This window comes from Ambystoma mexicanum, chromosome 5p, assembly GCF_040938575.1.
Source record: "Ambystoma mexicanum isolate Mex_15411 chromosome 5p, UKY_AmexF1_1, whole genome shotgun sequence".
Lineage (NCBI taxonomy): Eukaryota > Metazoa > Chordata > Amphibia > Caudata > Ambystomatidae > Ambystoma > Ambystoma mexicanum.
In genome coordinates, this window is record NC_090930.1 from 855,929,352 (window position 1) to 855,951,467 (window position 22,116).

Here is a 22,116-nt window from a genome sequence, read left to right on the forward strand (position 1 = left end):
ATTTCGTCAAGGACGGGCAAAGTTTGAGGGGGGGTTCCAAAACTTTTGAAATCTTTTGAAATCCAGATAGAGATGAATGGGAAAACATTTTGCTTGTGCCTACAGCCCAAATCGCTGGAGGGATTAGCACCAAACTTACGTGAGAAGTGGCGGCCTGGTCCTGAAAGCTTGGTTTTGCAAATTCAGAATTAATCCATCTAGTAGATTTTGTTTACATTGGCCAAAATGTAATTAAAAGAAATTAGTGATATCTCCGTCCGGTCTGTGGACTCACTTCTGAATTCAGTGTCTGCGGACACTTCTGGACCAATCAGAGAGCTGCGTAATGTCCGCAGACATCATACGCGCCTGCTCATTGGTTGCAAGTTGCGTCAAAACCTTTGAAACGGATGCCATATTGGATTTCATGTACTGTGTCCATAGTCCGCAGTTATCGCAGTAAAAACATATTGTAAAACACAATACACTTGTCAAACAAATTAAACAATCACTGCGGAGGTGAGGAGTAATGATGGGATATGTCCAGAAAAAGTGCAAAATCAGGTGTTTTTTCTTCTCCTATGTGATGAATTTAGTGACGTCATCACAGATTCCCCAGCAGTGATTCCCCAGCAGCTGCTACCTGATACTGATCCTCGGGGCAGATACATGAGGGAGGATGTCATGGGAGGGAAAACTACTGGGGAGATGTTGTAACCTCACTGGACAAGACGCAGTATCCCTCTTTCCCATGAGGAAGACCCTCCAATTCACAAGACCTTAATGGCCTATTGTCAGATGTTTGTTCCCCTTCATAGAGAAAGTAAAGAAACATCTCCCCTGTCCTCGTTAGGTCGAAACCCCATCTATGACCTAAATACACAAAGCTACAATAAAACTCTTTTTGCTCCTGGTGTACCTTTATGTAAAACTGTTCTCTCATGTAAAACCACAGAGAAAAATGATCTAACCACTATTTGTCCAATGACACCCATGGACTCCAACTCCCATAATCACCTAAGTACTTAAATGAGGCGTATGAAGGAGATGGTAAAAGGTAACAGGAACCCAAAGCTCAATGTGTAGACTAGTTGTTCTACCGAATTACCTGTGCACAGGACATTTAAAGATGGCCACCACACTACTGAGTGTGGCAGTGCAGGAGAAGATGTTGGTTCTGGTGCAGAGGCTGACAAGCGTGGAAGACACTGTGGGGAATCCTGCGGATCCCTCAACAAAACCCTGCCTAAAGTCTCCTCCCAGGTGGCCAGGAGAGGGCAGACGCTTCCTGATCCCAATCCTGGGAGTGGTGTACTGGGGGAGGATCAATTGAGTGAAGACAAAGCACAGGGTAGTGAGGAGATTCCATGGGATGAAACACAGTATTTCTTCCCTGAGACGGATACTCTTGCCACTATGTCAGAGGAGATTTTGGCTTATTGTCACTTTAATATATCCCAACTTCCTAGTAAGACTGAAATGGTAAGCTCCAAGGTTGAAACTCCTCAACCTTTTATATCAAAAGAACAGGTCTTTTGTATCCCTAAAAATAAACATTGTCCTCAATACCAAGGGTATACCAAAAGGAATGAAGGAAGTGTGGCCTTTTCTATACCATCTGTCTCTAATAAGACTAAAACCCACAATCCCTCTTCTAAAAATATTAAGGAAATTAAAACTACCTTTAACAATGTAAAAGGAGTGGAAACACCTAATTTCCTTAAAATGAACTACGTGTCCCATAATCCCTCAGGGACTGTGACGAAGAAGAGGGCTGAAGAGGCATGCAGAAGTAGAGGACAGGCAAGTAGGCCTAACAGCCTTTGCCAAGGTCAGGCAATTAATACTAAGAACCTGCACCTGAACTTAATTGCCCCACCTGAGAGGTATAAAAGGCTGCAGCAGGAAGGAGCATTATGAAGGAACTGGAGCAGGAGCTGGAAGACTGGCACTAGTAGCAGAAGGAGAAGAGCATGAGGCTGGCAGTTCATGAGGAAGTGTGATCACTTCAAGGACGTTTGGATGAGAGAAGAGAAGATTTCACCTGCAGGTTCTGAGTTGGTCCTGTGTTCACAAACCCTGTCTGGTCGTGGCTGCAATGAGAGAGACGTGCTGAAGTTAAAAGTCTTCCCAGGCGCACCTAGTAGCTGTAATAGCAAAGCTAGGGCCATGCTGCAACCCGAGGCCTGTGCGCAGAAGCAAGCCGAGGGACAGAGAAGTGAAGCAGACTCCCTGTGGGTAAGGCTTGACTGGAGACACCCATGCTGCAGAGGGGTGTGGGTCCAAAGAGTGCCTGAAGTATTAGCAACAGGATGAAAAGTCTGGAAGTGGAAGCTGCCTGCAACCGCAGTGTTTCTGGAGCCGGTGAGTGAAGCTCTCTAATCCGATTCACTGAAAACATGTTGCTGGTAATTGTAACCAGCTCAATTATGACACATGTACTAGTGGAAGTGAGCAAAAGTTGTTAATCGCTATAAAAGTCAAAATAAGAAAGTAAATGTATCATATGCACATTAAATACCCATTAGAGTGCTTACGTAAACTAAAAGCTTTCCTTTTTTCCCCATTGTTGACTAAATATCTTTATCGGAGTGGTCGGGCGTCTCCAATTTAGAGGGAGAACGCTGATTGAAATCACTCGGAAGGTTAATGCTGACCTTTACGAATTGTTGCAAGTATTAACACATCAACGTCCTTACATTTCTTTGAAGCTAAAAATCATCATCAAAGAGTGGTCTCATATAACCAAATCTGTTTCTCTTGTGAGGTATGAATCTTGTAACATCCAGAACATGTATTCTATAATAGTAGAAGTTGCTGAAGTAAAGAGAAGAGCCAGCATTACACAAGCCAGTAGGTGAATCCTTTCTGCAGTGAAGCCAGCCCTATTAAAATGTAACCACCTGTCTTTTAAATTTGTTGAAGTTGTTAAAGGTCCAGTGTTCTCTGATACAAGGGTGAAAAGGTTATCCAAAGCTGGAAGAGTGGCAATACAGCTATGGGGGAGCTACCGGAACCAAGAAAGTGTGCATGAAGCTGGGGAAGGGAGCTGGGTGCTTGTAAGAAGATTCAATCCATAATTTGTAAATTTGAGATAGAGAGAGAAGCAGTCTGGGAGCAAAGGCAGATTATATTGATAGCAGTACTACAGCCCAAAGAGGCTGCCCCTTTCTTATGGCCCATGAAGGAAGAATGCCAAGTAGAAGTACAACTACCAAACTCTGGTTTTCTATAATATTGTCAGAAAGCATTATTATGTTGAAGGTTGTTGAAGGAGTAGAACACTGTGGAGCAATTGATCCTGTTTCCACAGTGAAAGTAGTAGAAGGGGGTTGTTGAGAGGAGAGCAACACCCCAAGAAGAACCATCCTGACAAATTATATTAAAGACACTGCAGAGGCTACAAACATATGGACAGAGGTTGAAGGAGAAGCAGTACTTTTATATTTTGAACTATATCCAGGATTACCATTGGTGCTGTTTTTTCTTTATTGGAATTGAAAGGGGAACTTTTCAACAGATGGATAAAGAACTATTTCCAGTGGATGTTTGTGGATTAACTTTTGTTTCCTTTGGAGTTTTCAAGAACTGATTTAAGACTTTTGGAAGCGACTGAGTTCTTGGTTTCAGTGCGGCTTGATTCCGTTCTCGTTACGTTGTTGTTGCGTGTCACGTGAGGCAGGGTGTTTGCAAGGTTCCATTCTCTAACCTTGACGAAGATGGGAGGGGGTGAGGCTGCGAGCCAAGTCCCCGTGACTCTGTGTCTTTGCGGCTACACCGCTCTTGACTACTTGGCATTTAAACCACCCTCTGGCTATTTTAAGTGAAGAGGGTGAAGCGCACCCATTTCGGGGAGGCGCGGGAGCTACCACCTGTGAATGCGGTGGGGATTATGGGGGTTGAGAGCAGTACATCAGGAAGTGACTGCTTTGAGAACTCCAGTCGCGGTAAGCCTGCGTTGATGTTAACTCCCCCATTTATTCATATAAGGTGCTGTGGCAGACTGCTGGGGTCTAAATCCCCTTGATCCTGCGAACACCATAACATACACGGTCAAGTGTGGGTGGCCGTGGGCTTATAACCACTAACGCAGGTGGGCAGGGTGGATACGCCCCAAACGAGAGTCCACTGCCGAAATAGTGCTCCAGAACCCTCTCTGAGTGATATGCTGCCTAAAGCCCACAGTGCAAAAATGATGTATAATCTGAGGAAAGGCAAAACAGATAAACAGAATGTGAATGCCAATCTATTGAACGAAGGAGACACTTTGAAATCACCTCTTAATGTTAGAGGTACAATACCAGCTCTATTTCAAAAGTCCTTGCCCACAGGTTCTACGGAGCCTATTGTGGAGACAATTCCGTTTCGCATAATGGAAGTCATCAGTTGGATATACTAATTTTGATGACATTGATAATAATTAATTATTAGATCTATGCCTATCTATACAGAGATCAATGATACTCCCCCCAGCAATGTAACGCTGGGTAACGCTGTAACACTGGGTAACAGTAAGAGGGGGACCCCTCAGAAAGCAACCACTATTACGACCGAGGCGCAGGTTCTCCAGGAGGCTTATTGCTCTCCCGTGATTTCTAGTATGGGCCGCCTGTCTGAACCGCCTAATCTACAGATTGAGATGGAGGATGTGGGGGGGTGCAAATGCAAAGCACACTAATGACTCAGTTGAGCTGTATTCGGCTGCAATTGCAGACGTACAGGCGTCCCTATTCTCACTACAATTTGCCTTAAAAATCCTCCTGAAATTGTTTTGGAGAATACATGTGAATACTGTTTTGCAGCTGAATCTGCCAAACCCTGGCTTGATATATGAAACAGAGCCAGAAGAAGGGGCGGAACCGGAAGTTCCGGAGGCCCCAGTGCGCATGGAGGTGGCGGTCCCGCCCATGGAAGACCAAAGGACGCATTTGACTAAGAAACAGTGAAGAATGGCAAAAAGAGCTGCTTTAAGGGATGTACCGGTGGAGGTGGCATTTCTGTTGCCCAATATAGCTAATCCATAAAAAAAAGTCTAGAAAGGCTAAGAAAAGGGCGCTTAAGACTAAGAAATGCCAAAAAAAAGGGCCCGGGGACCCTTACAAGTTGGATCCTACCGGAGAAATCAAAAGAAATATCAATAGTTAGTGGTGACAGCCAAGATTCCATTCTTACAGTCAATCATATCACTATTGATAATCGTTTTTCCACGCCGCAAAGGAACAACCTAAGTAACACGCATGAGAGTACGGCCTCATGCATTGTGAAGAACCTTAAACAGAAAATTGGAGGCAAATGGTTACCGCGTGGGGAAGTGCTTGCCAAGTTACATTTAATACCGCAATTGAGAGTCACAAGATCTGAGGACTTCTCCTTTGCAGAGCCCCTGCGTACTAATAACCCTAATGTGACAGCACTCCATTGTAAGGTTCTGGCTTCGGCACAACTGATTAGAAAACACAATAGTAATTTAGAGCAGGTGGGGCTGGGTGTGGATGTTAATCCTAATGATGTAGACCCTCTGATTAATGGTAAACCCAAGATTTTAAAGTTCAATAATAAATTCAAGCCCCAACTTGCCATCGGGAAACAAGTACAAATAAGTGAGCATAATCAGAGTGATGAGGAGGGAAATAATTGGCTATGCTTTCTGAATAGCTGGGACCTAGAATGTATTAATTGGCAAACAACGAGTGATTGGCGGGCGGGCGGTACGTGCCGCACTTTGGATTATATCTTCACTAGCGCTGAGGTGGCATCTTTTGTTAAAGATATGAAGACCTTGGATAATGATTGGAGTGATCACCGAGGCCTTAGCCTAATTTTTAATAGCATTACTGATTCACCCCGGACAATTCCGACTGGCAATCTACTGGTCAATCACGCTGCCACACGATTAGTGTGGTCAGAAAAGAATATTACAAGAGCTTGCCAGGATAGCGGGGGCCTGAGATAAACGGCACCAGGACCTATATGTTACTATGTCACTTGATGACCTGGAAGGTTGGATATATACCTTTACAGGTAAATATGTAACTAAAAAGTCCCTACTTGTCCTAAGAGACCAGGGTTCGATTTTGACATATGATAAATCAAGAGGAGATGCCAAACGCAAGCTTAGGGATGAGATACATACAATCAAAATCACCACTAAATCCCGGATTATAGCACACAGTAAGATAAGAGAATTAAAAAACTGATATAGGTCATGGTCCAAACATAAGAAAAGAGCTAAAAAACTAGCTTGCTGGCAAAAGACTGTCAAAGTTATTTATTTGTTCCAGGAATACCCGTAACATTTGGGCACTATTAGGGGAGGTACGGGGGGAGTAGGGTAACACCACAAATAAACCCCACCGATGCCGAAGAATGGGTAGGTTACCTTGAGAGGTGAAATGGGAATATGGTGGAAAGTGCTGCAACCTCTTTCACAACAAAGTTAGCTCCCCCTCCATTTCCTGTTTGTCTGGAGGAACTTATGGATAATATATCTCAACTCAAAGCCTCCCGCACCCTTGGTCCCAATGGCCTTTCTAATCTGGTTATGAAGAGCAATCCGATTTTTTGGGATAATTTATTGAAAATCCTTTTTGAAAAGGTCATTAATGAGGGGAGAATTCCCGAGACCTCGCAGAAAGCAATCTTAGTACCGGTCTTTAAAAAAGGGAATAGATATGACCGGGGAAATTACCGTCTACTATCCATGCTGGATTGTTCAGGCAAACTATTTGCCTCTTTACTTCTACAGAAGTATCAGATTTGGATTCATGATACCGGAGTTCTGGACCACTTTCAAAGCGGTTTCAGAGCCGGATATTCGACCGCTCACAATCTGTTAATTATGAACAATCTCAGAGACAAAGCGTTGTCGCCTAATAACCCTCCATTGTATGCCTTGTTTATTGATTTTAAGGCGGCCTTTCATACCGTCAATAGGGAGAAACTGTGGAGGAAGCTGAAGGGAATGGCGTTCCCAGTTGGGCTGCTCTATTACCTACAGCTCCTACATCGTAATACCACAGTGCAGTTAAGGCTAGATGGAAGTGGAACCATTACCAGAACGATCAAACAACTCAGGGGGGTTAAGCAGGAATGTGTGACTGCACCTACATTATATAATTTGTTTGTGTCTGACATCCCTGAATATATTTGTGAAGTACACAATTGCCCCCCAAATTTGGTACTCAGCATTGTTTAATAATGGCCTACGTGGATGATGTGGTCATTTTCAACCACACATTTAGCAGAGTTCTGCGAACAGCAGAGAAGCTCTGGGAATACACGGAACTGAATGAATTGACAATAAATCACACTAAAACAGAACTGATTCTGTATAGCCATGGCAAGGTCAGCCGCCCCAGAATGAATATCAGAGGTGTGGAAATTCAATACACTCACTCCTATAAATAACTGGGAGTAGAATTCAATTCTAATAGAAATTTTCACTCTTGTGTACAAAATTGCAGAATAAAAGCGGCTCAAATAACTGCCATGATTTGCCAGTTCTCCCGCAATCAGAGTGGATACTCCATCTGGGCGGCCCGCCAGTTATATATCCAATGCCTGGTACCAATGGTGATATACGGGTTGGAGGCCCTGGTGGATATCAATCTGGATTGGCTTCAGATAATTGAGGGCAAGTTCTGGCGAAAGCTTCTGGGTCTCCCGCAAGGTATACCGATGGCAATTCTGAGATTGGAATTGGGCTTGCCCTCCCTAAAATCTTTAGTCCTGAGAAAGAGAGCAGAACTTTATATTAAAATACATACAAACACTATTAATAAACTATTGGTGGCTGCGAAAGAGGATATGAGTGGGAACAAACAATCCAAGTTCTCTATTGAAATGACCACACTATTTAAGGCGATAGGATGGATCCGTAATTGGGACGATAACTCAGAACATCTAAAATATCTATTAAGGGAGCGTTTAAAGTTATGGGACTGGCAAAATAACTTTGTACACCTAGAAAGTTTAAGGAGTTATGGATTTATAACATACCTATTGTATACATTCAAAAGGCCAAAGGGTACTTAAATGTATGTCCATTGGATAATTTAAGACGCTTTATATTGCTTCTACATATTAATCATGTACCTGTGTTAACGGTGATTGGCCCTGCACGAGCAATACCTAAAACTAAGCGTTTCTGCCGAATTTGTAATAATAAGGCCATAATCGAAACAGCTAGACATGTTCTTATGCTGTGCCCCAGGTTGAGCCTATCCTATATTAAGCACTACAGCAGCTATGTTCATAACCTGAACCATATTAAGGAAGATGAGTTCTGGTATATGTGTTAAATACTTTGAATGCTAGTTGCCATCTGGCATTATACAGAGTTTGGTATATGGTTAAGAAAAAGCTGAAGGACTGCAATCTCCCCATCTGGTAATGGCCGATGAGGGGATTTTAGAGCCTGATGTGCACTATTATCTGTGGCTGGGGGTGGAGTTCAGTTTTTCTCATCTGAATTAAGAATATATGATTGATAGATATATTATATCTTTTTATTGATGTTCATTTATTGATGTTTGTGCTTATTTGAGGGTAGTGATTACTGTTCGTAACTTATATCTTATATCAGAATAAGTTATATGTTTTATTGTATGTGTTTGTCTGTAATTTAAAAGATGAATTTGATAATTAAGAAATGTTTTTTAATTGTTTAATTCTGTTGGAATATGTGTAAAGTTTTTGTTTATAAAACTGAATCACATTAAATTAAATTAAATTTAAGACTTTGTTTTGTTTATGAACATTTGGAAGGAGTGACTTCGGACAATTCTGGGAAAGGGCTGTAGCCAAGACAGGTGAAGGTCATTGGTTGTTTTGATAATCATTTATTTATGTTGTTTATTATTTGCTGTGTGTTTTGTTTTTAATTTGAGGGCCAGTTTTGTGTATGCTGGAGGATTTGCCCTTAGAACCTAGACTAGGTAGGGTACTCCCTGGTAGAGTAGGTTTAGTTAGGTCTTCTTTGCACTTTTTAATATCAATAAAATGTCTAACGTTGAGAAAATCACAAGCAGTTGTCTGCCTCACATAACTGAACCCTCACAACACATACGGGTGTAGCAGAACAGAGGAGACCGCAGAAGGAGACATGCAGAGCACGAGCAGGACGTGCTGTCGAGATGCCAGGAGCCGCAAGAGAATTCCTGGGCACTCAGCAGCTCGAAGAGGCAGTGTTATCCATACCGGGACCTGAAGGGAAACAGGCATGTGACCACAGAATCACGAAGGAAGCCAGAAGGACGTCTGCACAACCCAGAGGGGAAAGCGGGCAGCAGAGCCACACTGCAGAAGCACGAACAAGACCAGAGAAGCTGGAGAGAACCGGTGAGTCAACAAAGCAAGTGGGGAACCCGGGGCGTTCCAGAGACCACGCTAACAGCGATTTGAATGTTAAGAGATTGCTAATACAGAAACTACAAGAAGATTGTTTGAATGCAGAAAAGACAAAAAAGAGATCCAGACCACAATAAGATACTAATGCATGAGATGCAAGTGTGGGGCACAGTTTGAAAAAATATTAAAGCAGAGTGATATACCGAGCCTAGAATGGTATATACAGTTATGGTGATATAGCGCAATTGTGAAACCCATAAGACGTCCTGGCAAGGGAAGGATATACCAGGAAAGTGAAATCACAAGAGAGGTCCTGGCAGGAGAGTACACAAGGAAGTTGGAATTGCACAAAGTATACTAGGCGATTTGCAAAGCTACAAGAAATACTAAAGAAGGACATTGTTTGCTAAGTTAGAATTGCATAAAGAGTACTGGAAGAGGAGTAAACAGGGTGTTTTACAAACCTACAAGAAATACTGAAAGACAGTGTTTGCTAGACAAAGGAGTTTGAAAGTTTCTCCCCAAAATCATGCCACCACTGTGTCCGCGCATTACTTCTGCACCCACACTGGGTGTGATGAATCATGCAGAGTCATCAGTGAAACCCAGCCTTTAATCACCTTTCTTGTGGCAGGGGAAGGCATTCACCATCTGATCCTAACCATGGGGATGGTCCATGAGGGAGGATCACATGGGAGGAGATGGCTGTCAGGCAGAAGTGGTGACTCCTTTGGGAGGGACGCGGTACTCATCTTCTTGTGAGGATGGGAATCCTGTAATTGCCTGATATCTAATGGTATGGTGTCATTGTAAAAGTCCTTGTAATGAAGAAACCCAAGGAACTTTTTGTGAAGAGTCATCTAGGCAGAATCAGTTATATACGTTGGGAATTCCTGAATTAGATGTGACATCCTTTACTGGTCATGATTCTGTCTTGGGTAGAAATCTTAACCCTAATAATAAGTCGCACATCCCGCATATAACATCTCCTAACTTTAATAACATTCAATTCAACAAACACACAGAAATGAATAAAGCTAGAATACTCAATTTCATTATGGACTCCAAGATCCATAATGCCTGTTGTACTGGGATGAGGAAGAAGCACCAGGAGTTAATGAGGATCAAATGTGCCACTGAAGGAAATGTGCAGTCTAGTTGTTGAGAGGCAAAGTACCTGTGTGGGACATTTAAATCCAGAAGTGTACCACAGCTGGGTGGTGGAGGTGGAAGAAGAAGAAGCAGGTGAGACTTCACTCTCCCAGGTATCGGCTTGGTTTGCGTGCAGATCAGCAGGTGTGAAGGGAGGCGAGGAAGCAGATATGGCATTTTGTGCAAGGAGACCGAGAGGTCGGGAGAGCCGTGGTCGCTGAAGGTGGAGCAGCAGAAGCTGCAAGAGAGAGAGACCCAGACAGCAAGAGGACCGAAGAGGCTCCCGAGACACTCAAATTCCGGCGAAGAAGAACTGCTGGCCTGCGCAGCACCTAGAGAGGACGCTGAAGCTCCCAACAGTAACCAGTGAGCCTCAAAAGAGACACAGGGCACGCAGCATTTACGGTTCCTGGAGTCGAGTTATGGGGAGTCAGAGACCAAAGTGACGTAAGGAGGGTGTGGCAAGGAGAGGTGGATGAATGCCTAATCAAAGCCCTTAATTGGAGAGATGTGAAAGTGCAAGATGGGTGCAATTCTCCATTCATGAGAAATCAACTTGGGGAAACCTGTAAGCCGCATTGCCAACATCTAAGAGGCTATTTTAAAGAAGTAAAAGTGCAAGAAGGACGCAATTCTCCATTTATGAGAAGTAAACTTGGGGCAATCTGTAACTTGCATTGCCAACAGCCAAGAGCCTATCTAAAAGAAGTAAAAGTGCAATAAAGGCGCAATTGTCCATTTATGAGATGTCAACTTGGGAAAAACTGTAACCCACCTTGCCAACAATAAATACACTATAACCAAGAGGTAAAAGGGCAACAAAGGCACCATTCTACTTTCCTGAGACACCAGTTTGGGGAAATCTGTAACCCATATTGCCACTCAAGAAGAGATCAACTGTAGTAGTAGGAGTTTTCTTCCAGTCAGGAGAGTGAACTAGGAAAGGGACTACTTATAGTTATCCCTGGCAGTCAGGTAGACCAGGAAAGAAACAGTTGAATGAAAGAAATGTGATTGTAGTAGAAAAAAAAAGTTTTGTGGAGAGACATCAATAAATATTTCATTTTTACAAAAGGCTGCATCCTTAAAAGTAATGGTTGTGCTATCCTGACAAAAGCATTCCATTGGAAGAACACTTGTGATGAGTTAAGCTTTACTTTGAAACCTGAGAAAGACATTTGTTATGAAGGAAAACAATTGCCTTGGTTTATGAACTGGTGTTTTGTGAAAGAGTTATTTACCTTATCAAGAAAGGCATCATGGAAGAGGACTGTTGCTTTAGTTTTTGAATAAGTGTTCATGGAAACAACTTTTTCTTTACCTACTGGAAAGACGCAGTGGATGGAAAAGACATTGGGCCTCATTACGAGTATGGAGGGAGCCATGCCACTTTTAGCGGGAATAGGGAATTACCGGGCCATTCCAACCTTGGAGGGCCCAGTAATTCTCTTTCCCGGGACCCGTTACATCCCCATTCCCATTTGAGCCCCCATAGAGCTCAATGGGAATGGGGAGGATGCTAACAACGAGCCTGTTAATGACGGGCCCGTTGTTAGCATCCTGGTATGCTAGTGGGTCTCGCCAAGGACGCCTGGTTTTACCAGACGTCCTTAGCGGGACCCGCAAGCAGACCTCGTAATGAGGCGGTAGAGTCATAACGGCGCCGGCAGCTCTACCGCTGCCATTATCACTCTACCGCATACCTTTAATGAGGCCCATTGTGTATTGAACTGAACATATCCTTGTTGAGTCATAACATGTCTAAAGGTATTCCTGAATTGATCCAGGGGAAGGAGCCCCTAGAAGTACTTTCTAAAAATTATAGGTTTGAACCTTTGCACTATTTTGTTGAACTGAAGACAGCCAAATATTCCTTATTTGTTTTGTGTTGTATGTATTAGTGTGAGCATCAGATACTTTTGGAGAATAGTTTGTTTTCCTTTAGTTTTAGTTTGCTGAACTGGGATATTTTCTTTAGGATCTGGAAAGAAAGGTATTTATCTCACCCTTTTTATTTTAATAAAATGGCAAAAATTGAGAAAGCTCAACCTTTTTGTCAGTCTCACATTTTTGACCCCTCACAACGGGTAATTAAAATGTTGCTAATAATTCAACAGAAAGTCCATATTTTAACAATGGCATATCTCTTTTTTTGACGGAAACAAGAAATTGACACTGATGGCACTACTTCTCTGTCATGCACCATAGACCATTGTCGCTGTGGTCCTCCTGGCGCATTGCCCCTCGTTTACTACATTGCAGTGCCTTTGAACATGTCTCCATTCGTGGCACACTCAATTCAAACATGCTGGTCTAGTTTATCATTGCGGCCATGTTGGAAATCTCCCAGCATCTGGATTACTGTTGTATCTACCAGTGTAGGGGTTTGCTGCATCGTGTCTCAACACTAGGTAATCACTCTGCCTAGTCCAGCACTTCCCTTTCTCCTTGTTTCTCTTTACGCCTTGGATTTGCGGCACCTGCCACCTTTGCTCATTTTCCCACAGTGATCCTGTCATTGACTCTTGCTTCCAGCAAACTCTTCCTTGCTGTTTGCCTCTGCCTTGCTTCCACTATTTTATGGCATTTCCTTTATTGGAAAACCTTCTATTGCTCTTTGCTTGCCTATCAGCTACTGCTGCCTTCACTTATGAGAACCTAGCCATCAAGTATGCCGCTTATCTCAATCTGCCACTACGTGCTAATTACTTCTTTGTGAGACTGGAGCCCATAGCAGACTACTCATCTCACCTTCACATTGGACCAGTGCAGGATTTTTTTTCCTTTTCAAAGGGTTTTTCCTGCTTAACAAGCAGCTACACTGGGGATTATTCTGCCCGTTTGTTCCAATCAACTGGCAGACTGGCTTCAGGAGAAGCTCGCCCTTTTCTTTGAGACACAGAGACTACAAGAACCCATCAGAGGACGCCATCACCATCTGCTTCGTCATGCAGGAAATTACAGGTGAGCTTAAAACCTAACATTCTCCTACAACTCCTTCCCAGTCACAAATGAGGGATTGAGCTGTCCTGTCACCTACATAGCCCCCCTCTGATTGCAGCAAGTTCTCTTTTCCTGGCATGGATCTGGTTCCAAAGTCACCCTCCAACTACACAGAACATAATCAAGCCGTCATATGTAGGTCATCAACCTCAAAAGGCAGGTCTACCACTCGCACATGATGTTGAAAAAGTCAAACAAGATGTAGAAAATTAGAGTAGGTCCTTCTCCAGTCAAAATCAGTAGGATAATAATTGCCCCTGTGCACTTAATAAAATCTCAACTTTACATCATGATTTTATGGGAAGGCACAGAGGCGTATTTTTTAGGTTTAAAGTTAAGCCAAACGCATACCAGATGAATGAGCGTTTGACATTATAGTAAAACATCTTGAAATTTTTCACCTACTTAGCCAAAGTGAGATAGGAGACAGGGGACAGGGAGGTGAGGGCATCTACTAGAGAAAAGTAGCTGCATACACTGGGTCTTTTGTACACTCCTCATATGCTTTCAAGGATCAAACACCGCACAGTAAGTGAAAATCCAGACCAGCCTGATAGTCTGCATACCCGATAGATGTCTTCCTTCACTGCACGATACAACAGGGAAAAAAGGCGCTCCAGCTAAAATCCAAGTGCCTAAAATCAGAAATCATTTGAATGGAGATCAATCAAATAATGTTACTAATTTCACTGATAAAGTTGGTAAGGGAATCTTATCATTATCATCTCACCTCCAAAAGACAGTACTAATTTCACAACCCCCAAAACTGAGTCCCTTGCCCTGGGCAGACATTTAACCTGCACACCAATATATGGCCCCCAAAAGGCCAGCCATCAACCTGATAGTTTATAGCTGGGATCTGTGGACATTCACCAATATATAAGAGTGTGTTATGGCTAAAGTGCACAGAGAATTAACAAATAAAACTATGTCTGATGTAAATGTATCAATCTTACTTGAAAGACATCAGCCATCGCAGGTTTTTCATGCATAGCATAAACCTTTCTAGAACATGCGACCCAAGATGTTCATAGAAAATTGGCAGTGACCTCCAAAATGCCAGAGTGGGCCCATCTTTGCATGATATTTTCCAAACGTTTAGCTGCAGGTCCCCTTCTACCATCAACAGGTGAGGGACTCATCCTGGATCAGTTAACATATAGTGAATTGATGGTAGCAAGAGGGTGCTCTCCATGCTGCTTTGCAGAGTCAATGGGTACCATGCCTGGCAGGGTCACAATGGAGCTATCAGAATAATACTTGCTCCTTGTCTGTGACTCTGAAGAACAATGCTGGGTTTGAGGAAAAATGTAGGGATACTATATGGAAAGTCTTGACCCCAGGTCGGAAAAATTACGGGCCTGATTCATGGAATGTTTTCTTATGGGATTGCGCCATTATAAAACACTTCCATGAATCAGGCCCAATATCTGTTACTACAGCGTTTGGTTCTGGCCTCCAGTGAAATAATCTGTGCACATGTGTTGTGTCTGGCTGAGAACAGGCCCAGACTTCCTTATCCGCAATATGACAGCAGTTAATTGAAAACTTTAGGTTGCACACCCAGGGCAGAACTCCACCTAAACCATGATGTGCCAGTAAAGACAATATTCTCCGAACCTGTTGGATACATCTGATAATGTCTGTAATCTTGTTTCCCCAGACGGTTGATATACTCTATGGTTAAGATGTTGTCCATCAGAATTATTGTGGTAAATAAGTATTTGTCCTTTGAGAATATCCAAATAGCAAAGGAACGTGCAAGGAGTTCTATATAATTAATATGTGCTGCCAACTCCCATTGTGACCGCCTGCCAAGTTTCCTCCACACCCAACTCCCCAACATGAAAGACTCCCATCAGATTTATAATAGCAGTAAAACAAATATGGCAGTCCTGATCCAGGCTTTGATGTGGTGTCACAACTATCTAATCGATACCTTTACTTTAGGGCATTGGAATCCAATCTGAAAACCACCCTTTCCTTCTGCAAGTGCTATATTTTCAATGTCTGGGTGAATGACAGGAGTCCTGTTTTTCTTGCTATCTGTTGAAAAGAGATCACTGGTTGGGACAGGACCTTGTGCAGTTCTTTCTTGACTGATACTTATTGCTCTTGGGAAGACACAGGGAGAACCATACCCCAAACTCCAGAAATTGATGTTTTTGAGTGAGGCCAACTTCTGATTTGTCCAAAATTATGCCAAACCCTACTCGTGCCAAAGAAGAAGATTCATCAAAAAGATGTTTATGATGTTCATGAGGCTCCTTGCAAGAGTGCAACATTAGTGAATTGTCATCTATGTACATTAGGATTCTGATGCACTGACTGCCGAGTGACTGTATGAAACTGAAGAAGTAGCAGGCAAGTGAACTAATAAAACCTGAATGGGAGAAATGCTCTATGGGGACTGAATATTGGCAACCACAGGTTTGCATCCTTAAGGTCCAGATGTACCATCCAGTCTCCTCAAAGCAATACTTCTCACAGGAAAGATATACTTTGCATATTCTCCCAGACTGATGGCAGGGCAAAAGCCTTTGTGTATCTAGTTTGCCAGAATGACATTGCTTATTAAAACCGCTCACAATGTAAGGGAATGCACTATTGTCCCTTCTTTCAGTAAAGCAAAACAAAAGGTGATGGCCATCGTTCTTCAGCCTACCAAGCCAATACAGAAAGGGGAAAGACCATTGGCAAATCAGGCTTGTCCCACCTACAGGGAACCAAGCTGCACCTCAAAGATGAGGCCCAAGAAGGGGAGACCTGGCCTAAGAGGTTGGGTTGGGCTGCTCCCATTGGTGGCAGTACCTGACTGATTTGCAAATGGCTGGACCCCTTTTGCAATGCAGACGGGATACAAATTGGTGGTATGGAAGGTTGCCCTGAGTGGTGCAGAGTGGTTCAGATTTATTCAAAACCTTCCACCCATCACTATTTTGGTTACAGTTTATCCCTCTGAGGGAGGGTATGCTCAGACGTGGGAGCTTGCTCGCTGCGCCTCACTGATGGGGCCCAACAGGGATGAAGTACGTCTGGGGTTGCTTGTGTTTCTGTGCAGTGGGGACCTGGCCTAGCAGCTTGGGCTCGGCTGCTCGCATTGGTGGCAGTTCCTGACTGATTTGCAAATGGATGGAACCCTTTTGCAATGGCGCAGACAGGCTAAGAAACGGTGGTGTGGAATGTTGCTCTGAGTGGTGCCAGTGGTTCAGAATTATTCAAAATCTTCCACCCACCACTATTCTAGTTACAGTTTGTCCCTCTCTGTGAGAGAGGGTATGCCCAGACATCGGCTCCTTGCTCGCTATACCATAGGGAACAAAGCTGCATCTCACTGATGGGGCCCAACATGGCTGAAGCATGTCTGGGGTTGCTTGTGTTTCTGTGCAGTGGGGACTTGGCCTAGCAGTTTGGGCTGGGTTGCTCCCATTGGTGGCAATAACCGAATGGTTTTCAAATGGCTGGACCACTTTGGCAGCAGCATAGGCGGTCTAAAAAACACTGGTGTGGAAGGTTGCCCAGAGCAGTGCCAGTGTTTCAGATGTATTCAAAATCTTCCATCCACCACTTTTTGAGTTATACCTTCTTTCAGTAAACCTGTTACTTCTAGTGATACAAGATGATTTTACCTGGCAGAGAAATGATTCACCCCTTTCTGCTTCTGATGGGATCCCCAAAAATCATCACTGGAACTCGTGAACCATCAGAATGATCCAAGAACCTTGTGTTAGGTGAAGCCAGTTGTATATACATACCTTACTTGTCCCCCAGATTTGAAATGATGAGGAAGGCACAGACGTCCCATTGAATCTGTTGATGTGTTGCCTCTTCTCGGTAAACTTAGCTTTCCCAGGTCGTTGTTGCTGACCTCCTTGAAAGGGACGAAAGCCACTTTCCCTTGAGGAGTGCTAGGATGGCCTTCTTTAGCCAAAGCCACACAGACGGACCCTGTGCATGCCGAATCTTTAAAAAACTGAGGTAAAATAGTCTCTAAGGTGATTGGGTATTATCCAGGAAGGAGAGGTTCTTAGCATCCCTGCTGACTTCTACACATACTCCTTCCCAAATAAGAGGTCTTTTACATTAGACAGTTCAATTTTGAGTTAATTCACAGTTGAATACCTTCCCTGTCCCCCTGATGTGGACCACATGGTTATTCACTTAAAATTATCTATTTGTGCCAAAGCTTCTTAATATTACTGGTTCCACCAAAGTACCCTCTGCTTTGGCTCGATGTGCCATATTCAGTATCTTCACCAGTGCTTCTACATTATCTAATATGTTGTCCTGACACCGAAAACACATGTCAACTCATTGTCTTGGGTCTTTGCTTAGTTAGACAAGAGCATGTACTTATTTTTGGATCCACTGTCGTTGTCCGAATGTATTCACCTGATCATGGAAGTGTGGGACATTTTGATTTCATATGTTCACCTGAGACTCTGTCAAATGTTGAAAACAAAAATCATCGATGCACTGGACTTCAGGATGCATTGCTGCATAGAATGCCGCTCCTTGGAATTGGAGTGGATTAAGGCAGAGTATGCAAACATTAGCCCACTACTGGGACCACTAATTCCCACTTGGAATCTCATCCCGGGGTGGTGTCCCATAAGTATCCACTACTACCACCTCATTAAAGGCATCATAATATATTGGAGATGGCCTGCCTCCAGAGTCTGCAAGCAAAGGATCTAGAGTAGGATAGAACCACAGTTTATTAACAGGATTTTGAGAACCTTTGCAGACCGAGGAGTCATTAGGAATAGAGTCTTTCTCTTATGGAACAACCACCATCTCAAGGGGTCTAGCGGTGAAGGGGACTAGAAAAAAAAACACTGCAATCATCCTCCGTGCACATACTCAGCTTCCTTTTTTGTGTTGTTAATCAGGGTGCCTCTATGAGCACCCCATCACTTTGATTACCTTCAACACATCTTGCTTTTTAGTTTGCAAAGGAGCAGCCTATTTCAGAAACTATGCTTGCAAAGTAGGCAGTGAAAGCCTTGTCCAAAGCTCCAGAAATAGAACGGTGCAAGAATTCTAACATCTGTCCTTCCCAGAAAGGTTGTCTGCCGCTTCATATTTCTCCTGAGAGAACTGCTCTTCCTGTTCAACCTTCATAATTCCGACCACTTAGTGCTTAACTGCTGTCTTTCTTTGCTGTTGACTCTCCGTTTAATTATTTAGAATGGGTGCCTGACAACCTTCTCATTCATAACTAGTCCCGAACTTCCTTATTCATAATAGCCCATATCAATTATTATAATACTACAGATTTGGACTTTTTTTGAAATGATGGGTTAAAAATGTGCATTTTTTTCATGCTTTTCAGCAATCAGTATTGTAGGTAACACATTAAAAATTCAGTAGAGGCAAGTCACCAACAGTGCACATGAGCATTTGCCAACACATGTTCATATTGCCTTTGCACACAATGTATGCCAGTATAAAACAATGATCATGCTGGCTGTGCTCAAACATGTCCATGCTGGCTGCACCAATATATGCCAGTGTAGAGGAGGTCCCAAGCACGATTCGCACTCCAACCGCCCATTTTGAAGTAACAGGAACGTTCACACCGAAATATGTGACGCATGATGAGCAAATAAACCAGCAGAGAGCCACAATGGGGCTATGTCCAGTACCTATCAGACTGATAGTGCCTATTGAAGTACCGACACCTAAGAAAACCTGGACAGTAAGGTACCCATTGAGAAAACCATATCGACAAGTGAGACAGAATGAAGAATGTCAGAATACAATACCTGAAGAAGCCAAGAAGATACTAAAAGAAGAAGAATGGTGACATCATAGGAACCCGACTGACTCACATGTAGAAGATATGACGACCTGTGAATGATGAAAAGAGATGAAACACCATTGATAAGTGACATCCTGAGTTTAAAGTGAAATAATTGATGTCAAATGTCAGAAACGTATGCCATGAACGTGATGAGGATATTTAGCCAGTTTAAACGTGTACATATTCAAGGAACCTCAAGAAGAAAGAATTCATGAGGTTTGCTTAAGCTTAGTAGTAAGTTGTATTGCGGCAAGCGCCACCTATACATATCTACCTCAAAAGGAGCACTTTATACAAGTATACTTCCACTATGCACAAGAGCAGAATCAACCAAAGGTTATTAAAGGTCTCAAGAGGAGAGTCTTGCAGCAAGCAAATCAAGAATTAAAGACAGAAAGAAACTCAGACGAAGGTAAATCGTGCCAAGAAGCCAAGGTCGTATTGGCTGAAATAGACCCACAGAGGATACAATTAATGAAGAGAAGAACAGAGTATCCTATTCTGAAAGGTCAAGATAAGCCACATATGGCTGGCAAAATTAAATCAAATACACAAATTGCATGAAAAATAAGACGATTTCACGGTGTCTGAATCACGTGACCGAGCAAGCAAAAGGGATGAAACTTCACACCTACGCATGGACTTGTTCCATGCCCAGACGCCTAAACTTTTCCAGACGAAGAAGCAGTCTCGAGGCCAAAATACAAAGAAATAATTGACCCATGACCACAAAGTGATGACTGATTGTTGCAATAATTGGAGGGAGGCTGGGGTGCAGACGAAACTCCCTGCACCTGGCCGGCTATTCTGCACACTGCTAAGCTAGTGAAAAAGTATGAGTGGGGATGATGCCAACCCAATCATAGTGGAGCAAGTAATCTAGGGTCTTATATTTAGCAGAACCAAGGAGACGTCGTACTTTTAGTTATGTCTACAGTAGCCATTTTGAAGGAAGGGCTTAGACGCCCCACCTGACACTGTTTATCCAATCCCCTCACTCCATTACTATACATAGATATAGCACCTGTATTAAAGTTACATCGTAGAACCAATAGAATTGCATGCCAGATTTTAAGCATTACACGTCATTGATGACGAGTTTTTAGTATAAATTATGTGTTTTTTATGAAATTAAGTGGAGTTGTTGAAGCGAGAAGGAAGATTGAGCGATTGCTGATATTCATGAACTCCCTGTTTTTTGTACTTGTCATTAAACGGAACTCCCTTTGCCAAACCATTGAGTTGTCATTAATGATTTGATGCGAGAGTATTAATCTGCATCCCCATCCATCTCACGGGTGCTGCTGCCTCATCTTAAAGTGCTATTGGGAAACCCCCAGCTCTATGGGCCAGTTGGGGTCCTAGTGCACACCAGTATTCCCCTTTTAGTACAGACTCATGTTTGCTTTCTTCATAATACCACTAATGATACTATAAGAAAACATGTCCATGCTGTGATGAATGCAGGATATTTGTCCCTTCTCCCCAGGGGGAGCCAAGCCCTTTGAGACTAGGTAGGTGAGCCCGCTATTAACACCCTCCCCAGAGTTCTGGGTAAGTGGGACCTGACTGGGAGTGACTCCCCTCCCATTCCGATGAGGAACTCCCTACAAGAGAAACACTATCCACTTATATGGAAATTAATCTGCCTGAGCTTAGACTGCTGTATTGCCTTCAACAACCAGTAATATGATTCCCATCTGCTTGGGTTTAGGCAATGCTGGATTTCAAATAACCAACAAAGACAAAGGAAACACCCCCTTTAAGAGTCAGCAGCAAACTTAAAGAAACGAAGAAACAATGAGAAGAGGAGAGAACTTTATGCAGAGGAGGACTTCTGACGAAGGAATGCTTCTAGGAAACAGAGCTAGTGGAAGTAAGAGAGAATCGAAGGAGCATAGATGCATGCTGAAAGGCTGGCAAAGAGAGCAGCAGAGCTGTGAATGCGGGCTACGGGAGTCCGAGAAATCCGAAGTGTGAGGGCCATGAGTATTGTCAAGAATAAAGAATCACAAAAGCCTGTACCGCCCTATAAGAGACACTGGAAAAGTAATTCCTGGAATAGAATCTGGAGGATTCAACCTATTAAAGAAGAACCCACAAGAAAAGCATACAAGGAATTGGTGAAAGGATACAAGTAGCATGCCTATTTGTAAAGATATTTAAAACTTAAATGTATTCCTTGAATTACATAATCTCTTGAGGAGTGTGCAAGAAGGATTAAGGAACTTTCTTTATTTACTTTAAAAAGACACTTTTTTCCATTGGAGTTACGAATGCTACCCTAAGAAGAATTAATGCATATTCCGTACTGCTCTGGAGACACACACCCTAAGCCACTCACTCTTTGTGTTGACAGCCTTTAAAGTGGGGGCAATTTGTAAGTGATGGCTCATTTAAAAAGCCATTCATTTCACATAGTATGTGCTTAACGTTTTAGTGTTAAGAACTGAACATGGGGCATTGTTATTCTCAAGCCAGCACAAAGCGTCAGTTAGCAAATCTAAGCAATCTTCTAAGAGAATTATTATGCCACACATACAAGGTTCTAGACTATGTTCTATGAAGAGTCAGGAATGAAACTCAGACACAAGTTAGCCATGTTTTTGGTTAAAGTCTTTTATTGAAAATCAAAGTGTTGGGAAAAAGCCTTTCTGACCCTGCTCTAACAGGAATTTCCCTATCTAAACCAAAACTAAGGATCTGTTTGTGTCAGGATGTCAAAATTAAAAACTGTCCCTGTTTCCAAAAGTTTTATTCTCACCCTCACACTATAAACAAAACGTAAGGTGAAAAAGGAAAAATACCTTTACCCTTAGGTGCTTGAA